Below are 18,194 nucleotides of genomic sequence, written 5' to 3' on the forward strand. Positions count from 1 at the left end.
ATTTGTAAATCCACTCCTCCAGCTGTAAACACACAGGCACCAATAATGGCAGTCCCAGCTACTCTCACATGATAACACCAATGAACGATTCGATAATGCATAAAAAATTTAATTCATGGACAAATACTACAAGGATTTAGCACTTTTATCTCCCAACAGAAAACTTCATCAGAATCAGCTAATACAACATCCAGTTCCTCTTTACATACATATAAAACAATTCCCATTGATTAACATCTCTTTATATCCCTCCCTTAATAATATGTTTAAAATTTTAAAATACAGTATGTTGTTGTTTGTCTTTCTGCTTTTTCCCGGTAAGGGGGTCGCCACAACGGAACTCCGGTACGCTAATGATTGGCAGTAGATTTTTATGAAACACAGAGGTGCCAGCTCGACGCCCAACCTTCAACGAAGTCATGCCCATTTACGCACGCATGTCTTTTGAACGCTACCCAACCACTGGGAGGACATGCAGACTTCACACAGAAGGCACTCTCAAGACACGCCGAGAATCGAGCGGGAGAACCTCTTGCTGTGAGGTAACAATGCTACCACCGTACCACCGCGGTAATGTAAAAATTTAAAATACAGTATATTATCCACTATATTATTAAATCATAAGCACATATTGTATTCTAACACACATTCTATGTACATCTTGTAAATACATTTGTAAATACATTTCTAAGTACATATTATAAGTATATATTATGAACACATGTTGTAGTACAGTACACTTTAAACAATTATTTGTAACTGTTTATAACTTGTTCGCCCTCAATTTTAGGGCTGGGATCAATGAAATATGATTGTTCAAACCTGGGTGGACACAGGCATCCAGGCATAAGTGCCAAATTAATTCCCTATAAAACCTTTGAAAGAAGAAGTTTTACCTGGTTGGGGAACAAAATACCTACCATTATTGGATAAGTTGGTATCCCCTAATGATGGAACAATAACCAATAGGAAATCTGATACAAACAATATTGTGACCCCATATTTAGTTGCAACATATAACTAAGATACAAGGATGGTGAGGAATACCATTAACAAATGTTGGGAAATATTTGGGAAGATGCCCAATCAGCTGGAAGGATTCAATAGGGCACTGATTCAGCTTCAGTAAAATGAGGAGGTGGGAGGGTGGCCTAATGGTTAAGGTGTTTGCCTTACAAACACAAGGTGCAGGGTTTGAGTCTCACAAGGGATAATTAGCTAGGCTTGAAATGGCTCGCAAGGGCAGTTAGCCTAGTACTAATCTATGAACCTATGAAGTTTAGTTTAGGAGGAATACTAATCTAAAGAAAATAGCTGGGGGGGGGGGACAAGATCCATATCAAGAAGGGAGCATACAAGTGCGGTAGATGTTCACAAAATGTACATTTATAGTGATTAAAGAGGAATTATGGTTACCTGTACCACCATTTATACACCAAGCAGTGGGTCATTACAGTTGTTCGACCAAGGGAGTTATGTACATTGCTTACTGCATAACCTGCTGGGCATTCTGTGTGGGTAAAACAGAACGTAGCCTGAGACAAAGAATATATGAGCATAAGTACAAAATAAGTATGAAAAAGGAAAATAACGCCCTATTTAGGCATGTATTAAAATGTAAGAAGGCAGATTTTACATTCTGGGTTTTAGAGTTAGTTAAATCACAAGATATGGCTGGGGACCGGGAGACCAGGCTAGAATTTAGGGAATTAATTTGGCAGTTACGCCTGGATGCCTGTGTCCACCCAGGTTTGAACGATCATATTTCATTGACCCCAGCCCTAAAATTGAGGGCGAACAAGTTATAAACAGTTACAAATAATTGTTTAAAGTGTACTAAACTGATACAAGCACTCAACTCTCCTTGTTAATAAGGAGAAATTAATAGTAGGCACTAAACAGCCTATGATTTCAAAGTACCTTGCTAAGGTAAGGGAAAACAGCTCCTGTACTTTACAAAAAAAAAAAAAAAGCATCAAACCAGGCATGTCCAAGGGTCAGCTTCCAGTGATTTCTCCTGTCCACCTGGTGAATCTGGGCATACTGGGACAATGCAGCAATTGCCTCATGTACACAGGCAACCCTCTCCTCCTACCACCCAACACTACAACCTGTGAGAGATGCACTTACATATCCAAAATGGAAGCAAAGCTCTCTCCACCCAAGATTGTGCTAGACAGTCAAGAGGAGAAGGTTAACACCCACACTACACCTCAAGCAACACATAGCCCTTCTAAACCCACAGCACCAACACCCACATATAGCAACACTAAATCCACATATGCAGAGGCCCTTAACTGTAACCTGCCCAAGCAACAAGGACCTTTGAAGCTGAAATGCAAACAAACACCAATCACAACCAAAGTGTCACATAGTTCAAAACACCTGTGTGCCACCCAGCAACAGCCCCTAAGGCAAGACAATGTACCTAACACTTTAGTCATAGGTGACTCTATAGTCCGGCACACTGATGTCCCTCTCACCCGGTTGAACAAGGAGAAAGTTACAGTCAGCTGCCTGTCGGGTGCCAGGATCCACCACATAATGCATGCACTCAAGTCACTCCACAACAAGTACAGATATGACTCTGTCATTGTCCATGTTGGAGTGAATGACTTCAGACGTACCTCCCTGGACTACATGAATTGAGACATGGAAGAGCTCTTGGATCATGTGGCCCAGGCAGGTATGACCCTAGCCCTGAGTAGCATCCTGCCTTCGCCCAGAATGATACCACAATATAAGGATAAAATGATTGACTTTAACAATTGGCTAAGCTTCTGGTGTCATTCGAAGGGGATCCAGTATCGGTCTGCCTGGGATGACATGACTGACAGACCACGATGCTTTGCCAGAGATGGTCTGCACCTGTCACCCCTGGGATTCAGGTTACTGGCTAAAGCTCTTGCCACCCCTATAGTGCCTTTTTTAGGCAAAGTTCAAAGAACAAAACCACCACCGTAACGGGTACAAGCATGCAAAATCTGAAGGTAATGCTACTCAATGCTAGAAGTTTAAACCTCAAAATGCACTCTCTCAAGGCACTCCTAAAAATGGAGAACATCGATATCTGTGCAGTAACTGAGACCTGGTTCAAGGCTTCAGAGAGCACCCCTGCAATACCAGGCTACAACTCTTACCACACTTTTCGGCCACCAAAGCAGGACCAAAACACTAAAGGTGGAGGAGTGTCAATATTCACCAAGGATATTCACACCACCAGGCTAGTTGCCCAACACAATGCATCTGAAATTCTCCAGGTGCAACTAACACTAGGTAAGACTGCAATCCAAATTGTAGCTTGCTACAGATCCCCCACCATACCCCAAGATTCTCACTACACCTTTCTAAACATACTGGAAAATATTAAGATAGAACCAAATACCCTAATACTGGGTGATTTAACTACCCTGCCATTAACTGGGAAAGCTACTCATGTACCAACACCTTTGCCCAACGGTTCTTGGAATTCATAAATTCCAATGCCCTGGATCAACTAATCCATAGTCCCACCAGGGGCTCCAATATCCTAGACCTGGTCATTACCAACATGGGAAATCAATGCTCCACACCTATGGTTACCCCCTCGTTAGCCACGTCTGACCATAAGCTAATCACCCTTAACATCCACATCCCACCCCCACCCCCAGTAAGGGAACCTCCATAAAAAACTTCTCCAAAGCCAACTTCATGCTACTCAAGTCAGAAGTGACAAACTTCATGACACCCATGCAGACAGGAGCTGAAAGTTCAACTGCTGAATCCTACACTAAGGCACTATATGAGCACATCCACTCATGCATAAATCGTGCCATCCCAAATAGAACCAAGATGCTCTCATCCAAAAAAAAGAAGCAAATCTGGTGATCCCCTGCCATAAACAAACTTTACAACAAAAGGAAGAAACTGTTGCAGAAAAGAGGAAAATCCCAGGATGCAAAAAACTTCCTTACCAGCCTCAGTAAGAAACTGAGATCCCTCATAAAATCCTCCAAAGCTAGTTATGAAAATAAAATTGCCAAAGATTCCAAAGACAACCACAAGGCATTCTATAACTATGTCAAGAATCTAAATGGCAATGCTCAGATCTGCTCTGAGCTAAAACAGAATGGCATTAAATATACTGATCCTAAGGATATTGCCAATATTCTGGCAGATCGATTCAGTGCCAACTTCACCCCCTCTCACCCCCTAAATGGCCCATCTCAATACTGGAAGATTGCCAAATTCCGGTAATAATGGCCACACAGGTAAAAAACGCACTCTCCAAAGCTAAGAATACAGCATCCATGGGACCAGATGACATCCTGGGCTGTGTACTACATGAACTACAAAATGAACTGGCACCTCACCTAAGTGTCATGTTTAATCATACCCTCACCTCAGGTTTCATGCCCACTGAGTGGAGCAGAGCTACAGTTATCCCACTCCACAAGGGGGGATCCACCTTGGATCCTGGAAACTGCCGTCCCATCAGTCTGACAAGCCTTATCTGCAAGGCCATGGAGCATATTATCATGGAACTTATAAACAAAGACATTGGCAACCTTCAAACACTGGACCCCACCCAGTTTGGGTTCGTGAAGGGCTGATCTTGTCTCCTGAACTTGACTGACTTCTTTGAATCAGTCTCCAGAGCCATGGACAAGGGTAAGGTGGTCCACACAGCCTGTCTAGATCTTGCCAAGGCCGTTGACACCATCCCCCACTCTGGAATCATAGATAAACTTACTAAGCTGGGCATTATTCCCTACGTCACCCAATGGGTTGCTAACTGGCTTACTGATAGAACCCACACTGTAAAAGTAGCCAACTCCAAATCCAGCTTCAGACAAGTGACAAGTGGAGTACCTCAGGGTTCAGTCCTGGGACCACTCTTGTTTGGCATCTACTTCTCTGAAGTACAGGCCAACACTAAGGGACTCTGGATAACAAAGTTTGCAGATGACTGCAAACTGGGAGCCATTATTGAATCCCCAAATGATGTGGATACTCTACAAAAGGGCCTTACAAAGATGCTTGGTGCCAGAGCCATGGGCTCAAGCTCAATGCCAAGAAATGTATAGTTATCCCCTTTGGGAAAAAACATGTATCCGTGAATTACCATATAGGTGGCAGTACACTAAACACCGAAAGTTTGATAAGAGACTTAGGGACACAGGTGGACAGTGGTCCCACCTTCGATAACAACGTCGCCATAACAGTCAGGAAATCCTTCTATGTGGCACACCTCATCATTAAGAGCTTTTCATCCAGTAAAAAGGAGGTCATTGTCCCACTGTACTCATCCCTCATTAGACCCATTATAGAATACAATGCCCTGTTTGGTATGTACCTCTCAAGACATCTGCAACAACTGGAAAGGCCACAGAAATACCTCACTAAAAGAATCACAGGCCTAAAGCAGATGCCCTATGCTGACCGCCTTAAAAAACTCCAGCTATACTCTGTCGCATATCATCTACTCAGAGGCGATCTTTGCTTAACATACAAGGCCATCTCAAACCCAGAGCTGTTGGACATGCTACACTTAAAGAAATCCCAATCCCTCAGAGCCACATGCTCAAGGGATCTATACCTTGTCATCACAATAAACAAAACATGCTGGAGGGATAGGTTCCTGACCCAGAGACTCCCCAGACTCTGGAATAGATTGCCCATACATGTGAAGCGGAGTGCCTCTTTGGTCCTCTTCAAAAGGAACCTTGACGATTGGATGGGAGAAAGGAAATTCACCCCGGGGATCACGTCAGTCGCCCTGCTAGACAGGGGTCCAGGGAAGTAAATAGTGTGGGAAGAAATAGCCAGGGAATTGTTATGGCTAGGCTTGTATAGGCCCTAGGGCTGATAGCCTAGTACTAACCTATGAACCAACCTATGAACCTATACTACAACATGTATTCATAATATATATTTATAATATGTACTTATAAATGTATTTACAAATGTATTTACAAGATGTACATAGAATGTATGTTAGAATACAATATGTGCTTATGATTTAATAATATAGTGTATAATATACTGTATTTTAAAATTTTAAATATATTATTGAGGGAGGGATATAAAGAGATGTTAACCAATGGGAATTGTTTTATATGTATTTAAAGAGTGATTGGATGTTGTATTAATTGATTCTGATGAAGTTTTCTGTTGGGAGATGGAAGTGCTAAATCCTTGTAGTGTTTGTTCATGAATTAAAATGTTTACACGTTATCGAATCTTTCATTGGAATTATCATCTGAGAGTGGCTGGGACTGCCTTTATTGTTGCCTGTGTGTTTACAGCTGGAGGAGTGGATTTACTAGTTTTATTTTTTTCTACAGCCTTTTCCACTGGTTGTAGTTTAATCTGAGATTTGTCAACCTCCAATTTTGTTGCATCAGAGAAGGGTGCACACAGACTCATACTCAGCATGTGAGATATAAATAGCCTTGTCCCCAACATAAAAAAATGCTCAATTGCTGTTGGTTTTATAGTCCCAGAAGAAATAGGTTAAGCAAAATGGCCACAGCTCAGGTGATGCAGATGAAAACACAGCTTATATGATACAGTTTTCTGTGCTGATGACATCACATATTATACTGTGGCATCTTTGATCTTCCTTTTTATATTGTCATGCCTGTCTCTTTACTATGCCTTTTCTTATCCTTTTTTAGTACTGTGGCCTCTCCTGTTTTCCCCTGCACAGTGTTGTGTTTATCTCTTTCCTTAAAATCCTGTCACATGCCACTTGCTATAGTAATCTTTCCAGGTGTCCCCTTTACAACGGGATGCTTGCACTTCTCCTGTATCTTGTCACACTACATGTCATATTTTAACCTGACAAAATCTTTCCTTCACAGTGTGACCCTTGCTTGTAATCCTGCTTCCTTTTACACTGCATGCCTGACATAACATACTACCTGTCCTTATCTTGTACCCTGTCATACCTCATGTGACAAAGTGACTTGACATATTCTTCTCTTCACAAGCAGCTGACATGATCTCCCTTTTGAGGCTTAGTAATTGCCTGTCTCTTGCTCCCTGCCACACCATATGTGATGCAGTGACATGATGGGATCTGCTGTCCACAGTGTGAGACCTGCTTTTCTCTTCCACCTTGTTGCAGCACATGTTGCACTGACCTGACATGTTTTCCCCTTCTCAGTGTGGCACCTGCCTCCTCTCCTCTACTTGATGTAATCTCCCCTTCCCCTTATGATACCCTCCTGTCTCCTGCATTCCTTCACAGCACATATTATACTCTGAGCTGATATAATCTGTCCTTCACATTGGGGTACCACACCTCTGTCTCTCATCCCATGTTATACCTCAGGCACTACAGCTACAGATGGATCATGGAAAAAATGGTGCCCTAGGCTGGGTAATGTAGCAGGGCCCCCACCTGCAGACATTCCACCGTCCCATTACTTGTCTAGATCTACTCATTTACCATAAGCACTGTTGTTAAAAGCTGTTAGTCTTAATGTTATTTTCTTGTTTACTTTTACAATGATTACAGGTACACGGATTTAATTTAAAACTTTTATTTCAAATTTTAGAGCACAAACACTGATGTCCATCTGTTAAACAAAACTGTTTTGCATGGAAAACAGAGTTAGCATGAGAAACAGTAAACTTCTCTTCCCTTGAAGCTCACATTTAGTGAAAATGCATCTGGCAACCCATTATTCATAGTCAAATAGTATATTGTGAAGTACTAATTGGCATCTATGTGAAGGGTGCAGGAATTCAGAAGACAAATGTATGCCACATTTGCTAATAGTCTGGGACACCCACTGGACATAAGTGTCTCATTTTGTGAGTGGACCAGGAGTACTGTCTCATGAAGTAACTTAGCAGAGTCACACAGAAGACAAATTATGGCTGATGGAACAAAACTATGTACTACAGGAAACAGCTCTTTAATAGGTCATAGACTTCCTCATCTGCACTAAGTGGTACATAAACTGTTGCACCAGATAGGGCATTCCATACTTGTGCACCTACAAACAACAAGATCGGTTAAAATATATTCATGCTTAAAATATTAAACACTAAACTTGTAGACTTCGGGCTGTACAGTTCATTCACAGCTTAGTAATGAACAGATTGTCAAGATTCAACAGAACAAGAAAACCAAGGATCCCACCCAAAGAACATGGATCACATGATGATGCTTCTGTTTATCACAATAAGTTTCCTTCCTTTACATGATAACTAGTCTTGTTCAAATGTACTTACTAGGCCTGCAGTTCTGGAGACCATTGAGGAGCATACCCCAAATTCCCAGTGGCTTGAGAGCACTATCTGGGTAAGTGACTTGCTTAAGGAGAGTACATAAATAGGGCAACGATCCGAAAGGTTCTGCACAACTGGAGGCAGATAAGAGCAGACTACTCGAAACCACTTAAAATGTTAACTGAATTCTATGTGCAACAGTGTCAGTCTGCTGCATTTACTACCGTGTGTTAGTAGCCTGATTAAATTGTAATTGTTACTCTAAGTGTCTTAGTTTGGTTAAAGAACTTGGGCTTTAGGCCAGTTACTTTACATTAAGAAGGTTTATGGTCTGCACTCTTGTGGGAGGAGAGGGTAGCCTCTGTCCTGCTGAGCTGGGAATTGCTGAGTGATGGCCTATTGTGCTTTTCGTTCTAAGTGTCTTAGTTTGGTTAAAGGACTTGGGCTTTAGGCCAGTTATTTTACATTAAGAAGGTTTATGGTCTGCACTCTTGTGGGAGGAGAGGGTAGCCTCTGTCCTGCTGAGCTGGGAATTGCTGAGTGATGGCCTATTGTGCTTTTCATTCTAAGTGTCTTTGTTCCATTTTAAGGACTTGGGCTTTAGGCCAGTTATTTTACATTAAGAAGGTTTATGGTCTGCACTCTTGTGGGAGGAGAGGGTAGCCTCTGTCCTGCTGAGCTGGGAATTGCTGAGTGATGGCCTATTGTGCTTTTCGTTCTAAGTGTCTTTGTTCCATTTTAAGCACTTGGGGGGTCCAAACCAGTTATCTTACATTAGGAAGAATTGTGGTCTAGACTCTTGTGGTGGGAAGAGTATAGCCTACACCCTTCTAAGCTGGGAATTGCTGGTTGAAGGCTCTTTGTGTCTGTTCTGAAAGTGTCTTAATTCTGATTTAAGCACCTGAGCTCCAAACTAGTTACTTCACATTGGGAGGGTTGTGGTCTAGACTCTTGTGGTGGGAGAATGTGGTCTACACCCTTCTGGTTGGAAATTGCTTGTTGTAGGCCTATTGTGTCTGTTATTCTAAAGTGTCTTAGTTCTAGCTTAAGGACTTGTGCTCAAAACCAGTTATTTTACATTAAGAGGGCTTGTGGTCTAGACTCTTGTGGTGAGAGAATGTGACCTACACCCTTCTTTGCTGGGAATTGCTGGTGAATTGCTACATTATTTAAATTGCTTTCTGATGTTGTGACTGATTTTATGCACTATTAATTTCCAGTAATTCCGCATTTTATAGCAGAGGCTAAATTCAGATTTGCTGAATCTAGACTGTTTGGTATCACTTGAGCTCTAAAACCAGCTCTTCAGTGAGATACTGAAATATCTGAGGCATCTGTTGCTTCCAACTAACTATAAGTGCCAGTTTGTGCTCTATTATTACACTTTTAACTTGTATTTGAATTGCACTGTATGTCTGAATTGTCTGAACCATTTTTGGCCACATTTTACTGTACACTGTACTCTTTCAGTTGTAGCACTGCTCAATTTCAAGTTTGCTATCTCTGGGTCTGTTTTCTAATGTCTGAGCATCAACATCAGGCCACGTATTTTGTTGAAAGCCCTTCTGCACCCTTGTGTGAGGAGAGTGCTGTCTGGGTCCCATCTAATTGAGGGTGATTAGACAAGAGCTCAGAGAGAGCATTCTTATTGGCTAGTCTGAGCTAAAAGGGTATTTTCTTTTTTAATTTAAGGCACGAGTTCGCACTTGTTTGTGAGTAGTGCTGCATCGTGCATTACCTCGTAGTGGTGGTTACAGACACAAACATTTTGTTTGTAAAATTTTCCCTTAGCATTTTGCTTGTGGTGCTCCAGAGGTTTCCCACTGCCATGCCCTACTGTCAGGTAGAACACTAAGCCTAGCCTCAGAGGTACTAACACATCTCTCACCCAGTAGCCACTCCTAAGTGTCACCTCTTTTCATGATCATATAAATTTACTTATCACTATGGACAGACAATTTCCCACAGTTTCTCCAGCCAGCTTGCTCAACATGGGCATTCTGAGGCAGTGTAGCAACTCTCTCATGTTCACCGACAAACCTCTACTCCTAGTCCACACAAACACAATGTGTGAGAGATGCAACTATATTAAGAGCCTTGAATCCATGGTCTCTCTCACATTAGTCAGTACATGTGACAATGAGCAGGTTGATAGCATGCACACCTCACCTCCTACTCCCCCAAACCAACATAACACATACTGCATATGCAGAGGTCCTCACCAGAAACATACCTAAACACCAGAGACCTCCCAAATACAAACACAAGCACACTACACATAATACTTCCTCTACAGAACACATTACACATAATAGCTCACACACCAGTGTCTCACCTGTCAAACCATTAAGGCAAAACACAAAATCAACATATTAGTCATAAGTGATTCCAGGTTGGATAAGGAAAGGGTCACTGTCAGCTGTCTGCCAGGTGCCATGATACACAATAGCACACATGCATTCAAGTCCCTCAACAACAGGTACTGCTATGACTCCATCATAGTCCATGTTGGTGTAAATGACTTGAGATGTGCCTCTCTGGACTATATGAAGACAGACATGACTGAGCTCTCAGACTATGCGTCTCAGGCAGGTATGTCCCTAGCCTTAAGCAGAATTTTACCTTCACCTAGGATGATGCCTCAATACAAACAGAAAATGATTGACTTTAATAATTGGCTTAGCTTCTGATGTCATTCTAAGGGGATTCAATATCTGTCAGCCTAAGATGACATGATCAACAGACCTTGATGATTTGCTAGAGATAGTCTTCATTTGTCACCCCTGGGTTTTGGCTACTGTCTAAGCTCTTGTTCCCCATAGTGTCTCTTTTAGGCAGTGTCTCAAGAACAAAGTTTCCAATGTAAAAACTCTATCTAAAAACAACCTCAAGGTTATGCTGCTAAACGTAAGGAGTCTCAACACAAAACTGCACTCACTGGAAGCTGTCCTCACCTTGAAGATGCAGACATCTCAACACAAAACTGTGCTCACTGGAAGCTGTCCTCACCTTGGAAGATGCAGACATTTGTGCAGTCATGGAGACCTGGTTTAAGGCTGTGGAGAGCACCCCAGCCACATGTTTAGACCTCAAACTGAAGGTGTGAAAACTAAAGGAGGTGATGTATCAATATTCATTAAAGATAAATACACTGACAAATTTCTGAATGAAGGTACTGCATGCTGTGCTGCACTGGAACTTGCTGGACTTGACTTGACTGGAACCGAACTTAGGGACACAGGTGGAGAGTGGTCTCACCTTCGATTACCACATCATCACAAAAGTCAGGAAATCCTTCTGTGTGGCAACCTCACCACTAAGGGCTTTTCATCCAGAAAAAAGGACATCATTGTCCCACTGTACGCATCCCTCATTAGACCCATTATAGAATACAATGCCCCATTTGGTATGTACCTTTCAAGACATCTGCAACAACTGGAAAGGCCACAGAAATACCTCACTAAAAGAATCACAGGCCTAAAGCAGATGCCCTATGCTGACCGTGTAAACAAACTTCACCTATACTCTGTCACATATCGTCTACTCAGAGACGATCTCTGCTTAACATACAAGGCCATGTCAAACCCAGAGCTGTTGGACATTCTACACTTAAAGAAATCCCAGTCTCTCTGAGACACACACTCCAGGAATCTAAACCTTGTCATCACAATAAACAAAACATGCTGGAGGGATAGGTTCCTGTCCCAGAGACTTCCCAGACTCTGAAATAGACTGGCCTTACATGTCAAGCAGAGCGCCTCTTTGGCCCTCTTTAAAAGGAACCTTGATGATTGGATGGGAGATAGGAAATTCACCCCAGGGATCATGTCAGTCACCCTGATAGACAGGGGTCCAGGGAAGTAAATACTGTGGGAAGAAATAGCCAGGGAATTGTTATGGCTGGGCTTGAATAGGCCTTAGGGCCAATAGCCAAGTACCAACCTATAAACCTATGAACCTATGAACCAAAGTCTTCTTAAGACACAAAGTCTTGCTGGCTGTTAACACAGAGTCTTGCAGGCTACACTCTGATGAAAGAATATATTTTGCAGCACAATGCTATTTTACTGTAAGCACAGTTACTAATAAATAACTTATTTTTATAACAAACAAGACGTATGACTGTACTTTACAGATTTAATGTGCAAACATTTTTCTTCACTACCAATATAGATTATGGCTTTCCATTCTCCAATTACCCCGGAACAAGTGTGTTCCTACCAAATACCTCTAACATAGTTTGATTTACAGTTCTTATATACTGCTCTAGACACACACTTTAGATTCTGTTTTTTATTCATTTGTAAGGAGCTTCTGTGGGAAAATAAGTAATGTCTGTTTTTAGACTTTCCTGTTGTCCTTTTGTGATTTACTTGTGAGTACTTCTGCTGATGTGAGAATGCACGCAATAATTGCCTTTCAGAATTGTTTTCTGCTGAGTCTATAAAAAGCTATGTTCATTTATCTGTGAGGAATTACATCAAGCTTTTCCTAAGTTGTGACAAACATGTCTTTCAGAAAATATTTTGTGGAATAACCCTACTACCGATTTTATAAAAACATGTCCATTGACAGATCTGTAAGGAAGCATCTGTGAGAATACATCAAACTGTTCTGCTGCTGATTTTGAGAAAACATGTCTTTTAGGAATTATCGTGCCAATTAATAGATGTTCCTTGTTTTTCACTTATTTTAGCCAGAGCTATGTCACACAGCATGTATGCCATTTTACATTGCTAAGCTATATTCCTACATTAAAGCAAAAGTTTTATTATATGGTTAATCTTTCAGCAGATTTACAGCAGAATTAATTTCAATCTTTTATTCACTGCTAAATGCACTCTAACATACATCTCCAGATTAATTAAACAGTATGACTCCCTTGAGACACTTCAGGTGCAATTAACTGTTGGTAGAACAACTATTCAAGTCATTGCCAGCTACAGGACTCCCCCCCCCATGAATCAGGACACCTGCTCTGCCTATTTGGATCTGCTTGAGTCTATCAAGATACATCCAAACATTATAGTTTTGGGTGACTTTAACTACCCATCCATTGACTGAGTAAATTACTCATGCTCAAACTCATCTGCCCAAAGGTTCCTTGACTTTGTTAACTCCAATGCCCTGGACCCGCTGTTGACAGCCCCACAAGGGGTGCCAACATCCTGGATCTCGTGCTCACCAAATAGGGGACCACTGTAACAACCCCACTGTGAGGTCCTCCCTGGTGAGATCTGACCACAGATTGGTCTCATTCGAAGTAAATATCACACCTAACCCGCCCCCCAGCAGCAGCTAAACAATAAATTGTCTCCAAAGCAGATTATAACCTCTTATGGGATGGTAAAAATAGCTTCACTGCACCTCTTCCCTCAGATGGAACTGACTATACCAAGCTCGACACCAATGCTTTATACAAACACCTGTACAACTGCATTGACTCAGATGTACCTAATAGGACCAAAATAAGCTCCTTAAGGAAGAGCATACCTGCCTGGTGGACAACTGCCATTAACAGCCTTTACAATAAGAGGACGATATTGCTATCTAAGAGTAAGAGAGTTCGAGCCCTCTTAAACTGGAAACACTCCCTCCTCAGCTTAAACAAGTAATAAGAACACTAATTCCACCTAATATGCGGCTTTTCAGCGCTTCTGTGGATCACTACTGATATCTGCATTGCTTACTGTACTTATTTCCTTGTTTCACTTGAAAGAAAGTTACTGCTTGTCGTTTTTGCATTTAAGTTACCTGTAACACATTGCACTTAAGTTACCTGGCACTTGCTCACTAAAGCAATTATATAAGTCAGCACTAAAAATTAAAAGCACTACACCCTCACTCCCCACTGGCCCTTGTTTTCAATTATTAAGGAATTCCCAATATTATTCTAGCATGTCCAAAGGTCAGTTGTCAATCTCCTCTCCGGTCCAGCTGGTGAATCTGGGAATCTTGAGGCAATGTTACAACTGCCTCATGTACACAGACAACCCTCTCCTCCTCCCAAAAAATTCCAACATATGTGAGAGATGCAACCATATAGCCAAACTGGAGGCTAAGCTCTCTCAACTCAGTACTGGCATAACTAGTCAGGAGGAGAAGGAAACCACACTCACTACAATTCCAGTCTCACATAGACCTACCACGACAGCAAACCAAACACATAATCACACAAAAACATACTGGGAGGCTCTAAATAAAGATCTGCCTAAGCAGCAGAGACCTCCAAAGCAGACACCCAAGCACAAGCACTCAGGTCACTCCAAGGCAAGTACAAATATGACTCAGTCATTGTCCATGCTGGTGTGAATGACCTGAGACGTACCTCCCTGGACTATATGAAAAGAGACATAAAGGAGCTCTCTGAGCATGTAGCCTAGGCTGGTATGACCCTGACCTTGAGTAGCATCTTACCCTCACCAAGAATGATGTCACAATATGAAGACAAGATGATCAATTTCAACAATTGGCTTAAGTACTGGTGTCATTCAAAGGGGATCCAATGCCTGTCAGCTTGGGATGATATGCTCGACAAGCCACGATGCTTCACTAGGGACAGGTTCCACCTGTCACCCCTGGGATTTCAGATATTGGCAAAGGCTCTTGCAACCACCATAGTGCCTTTTTAGGCAAGGCTCAAAAGACAAACCCACCTCCATAGGTATCACAAAGGATAAGAAACTAAGAGGAATGCTACTCAACGCCAGAAGTCTAAACCTCAAGATGCACGCACTCGAAACTCTCCTTAGCATGGAGAACATCGATATCTGTGCAGTAACAGAAACCTGGTTCAGGGCTCCCAAGAGCACCCCAGCACTACCAGGTTATACCTCATACCATGCTTTTCGGCCCCAAAACTTGGACCGAACCACAAAAGGAGGGTGAGTATCAATATTCATCAAAGATACCCACACCTCCAGGTTGGTGGCAAAGCACAAAGCATCAGAGACTATCCATGTGCAACTAACAGTGGGTAAAACTGCCTTCCAGTTTATAGCCTGCTACAGACCACCCTCCCAAACCCAGGAACCCCACTCGGCCTTCCTGAGAACACTGGAAAATATGAAGGTTTCTCCAAACACCATTATATTGGGCGACTTCAACTACCCAAACATAGACTGGGAGCATTACTCTAGCTCCAACACCCTAGCCCAAAGGTTCCTAGAATTTATAAACTCAAATGCTATGGAACAACTTGTTACCACTCCCACAAGAGGGGAAAACATACTGGACCTGATCATCACCAGCATGGGGACTCTATGCTCCAGACCAGAAGTGTATCCCTCACTGGTAAGATCAGACCATAAACTAATCTCACTGGATATTCACATCCCGACCCCACCCCTGCCCAGAAAACCACAGTGAAAAACTTCTCTAAAGCAAATTTCACACTCCTCAAAACCGAGGTGGAATCCTTCAAAGCCCCTGGGCCTGTGGAAAATACGGCCCAGACCGCAGAATCCTTTATAAATGCATTCTATGAACACCTTCAGGAATGCATGGATCATGCGATCCCAAATAAAACCAAGACCCAATCCTCCAAAGGCAGACATCCTGTCTGGTGGACCCCAGCCATAAACAAACTATACAATAGAAGGAGGAAGCAACTAAATGATAGAGCAAAATCCCAAAAAGGGTAGGCATCACTGATCAGTATTAACAAAAAACTACGGGCACACATAAAATTGTCTAAGGCCAGCTTCGAGAGAAAAATTGCACAGGACACTAAGGATAATCACAAAGCTTTCTTTAGTTATGTTAGGAACCTGGGTGGCAATTCCCAGATATGCTCAGAATTAGTCCAAAATGACAAAAAATACACTGAACCCACAGACATTGCCAATATCCTAGCTGACAGGTTCAGCGCAAACTTCCCCCTCCCCTCCCCACCAAAAGAGCAGATATCTATCCCAGCAGAGTGCTGCCCCCCTGACATCTCAGATGCTCAGGTAAGAGCCGCCCTCTCCAAAGCAAAAAACACAGCATCAATGGGACCAGACGGTGTCCTGGGCTGCATCCTACATGAACTCCAAGAAGAGCTAAACCCAAACATAAAACTACTGTTCAATCTCAGCCTTACTACAGGATATGTGCCCAAAGAGTGGCGTACAGCAACAGTGGTCCCTCTCCATAAAGGTGGTGCCTCAGTGGATCCTGGAAACTATCGCCCCATAAGCCTGACTAGCTTGGTCTGCAAAGCTATGGAAAGGATCATCATGGACCTCATAAATAAAGATATTGGGGACCTACAGACACTGGATCCTACCCAGTTCGGCTTTGTTAAGGGCAGATCCTGCCTCTTAAACCTGATTGATTTCTTTGAAACAGTCACCAAGGCCATTGACGAGGGGAAGGTGGTCCACACAGCCTACCTGGACCTCGCAAAAGCCTTCGATACAATACCCCACTCGGCATTATAGATAAGCTCACCAGCTTAAATATAAACCCCTATGTCACTAGATGGATTGCAAACTGGCTCAAGGACAGAACCCACATGGTTAGAATTGCTGGAGCCATGTCAGACTCCAAACCAGTTACAAGTGGTGTCCCACAAGGCTCAGTCCTGGGACCTCTCTTGTTCGGTATATATTTCTCGGAGGTACAGGCCAACACGGAAGGACTGTGGCTGACCAAGTTCACAAATGACTGCAAACTGGGCGCCATAATCGACTCTCCAGCCGACACAAGCATCCTCCAAAAGGGCCTCATAGAAACAGACAACTGGTGCCAGAGCCATGGCCTCAAGCTAAATGCCAAAAAGTGTATAGTCATCCCCTTTCGCAAAAACAAAGTGCCCACAAATTACCACATAGGTGGTAATCCATTAAGTACAGAAGAAGTAATTAGGACCTGGGGACCCAAGTTGATAGCAATCTCTCATATGACAACCACGTGGCCAAAGTGGTTAGAAAAACATTTTATATAGCCCACCTAATCATGAAGGGATTCACATCTAGATCAAGGGAGGTCATCGTGCCTCTTTACTCATCCCTCATCAGGCCCATAATTGAGTACAATGCCCCTTTTGGGATGTACCTTACCAGACACCTGCAGCAACTGGAAAGACCCCAAAAGTACCTCACCAAGAGGATCAAAGGGCTCAAACAGATGCCATATGCTGCCCGGTTAAAGAAACTCCAGCTCTACTCAGTGGCATACCGCTTGTTCTGAGGTGATCTGTGCCTGACATATAAAGCCATGTCCAACCTGGAATTAATGGACATGCTGCACGTCAAAAAATCCAAATCCCATTGAGCTACGCGCTCGAGAGACTTGAACCTCAGCACTGAAATAAATAGGACATGCTGGAGGGACAGATTCATAACCCAGAGGTTCCCTTCACTCTGGAATAAAATCCCAGTCCAGGTTAGGCAGAGTTCCTCATTGACTCTCTTCAAGAAGAATCTTGATGAGTGGATGGGAGATCGTAGGTTTACCCCGGGTATCTCTTCTGTGTCACTGTTAGACAGAGGCACAGTATACTAACCTCGAAAAAGGGCATAGCAAAATAAATTTAAAATGGGTGGCGAAAGCCAAAGACATTCTGTCTAGGCTTATAAATGCCCTAGGGCAGATAGCCTAGTATGAACCTATGAACCTAAGACTTCTGAAATCCTCCAAAGAAAACTATCAGTCCACATTAGTTTCCTCAAGGAAGGACAACCAGAAGGCATTCTATAGTTATATCCGTAACCTAAAAGGAAAGACCCAGATTTATGCAGAACTGGTAGTTAATGATACCACATATACTGAGCCTTTGGATATAGCTAACCTGTTGGCTGACAGGTTCTGTGAAAACCTCACTCCCCTGTCTCCACCACACGTACCCCATGACATCCCTACCACTTGTTCCCTACCTTGTATGTCTAAAGAACAGGTTGTAAATGCCATTTCTAAGGCCCAAAACACAGCATCTATTCGACCTGATAACGTCCCAGGCTGCATCCCACATGGGCTCCAACATGAAT

At 42.7% G+C, this 18,194-nt stretch overlaps 1 protein-coding gene across 2 annotated transcripts in view; it reads left to right on the forward strand.

The window, feature by feature from the left end:
• LOC122794659 (probable carboxypeptidase X1) overlaps positions 1-18,194 on the forward strand; it is a 1,175,708-nt gene that overhangs the window by 1,061,023 nt on the left and 96,491 nt on the right. The gene's annotated exons all lie outside the window — the stretch shown is intronic.

Source organism: Protopterus annectens, chromosome 2.part1, assembly GCF_019279795.1.
Source record: "Protopterus annectens isolate FY-2018-M chromosome 2.part1, PAN1.0, whole genome shotgun sequence".
NCBI lineage: Eukaryota > Metazoa > Chordata > Ceratodontiformes > Protopteridae > Protopterus > Protopterus annectens.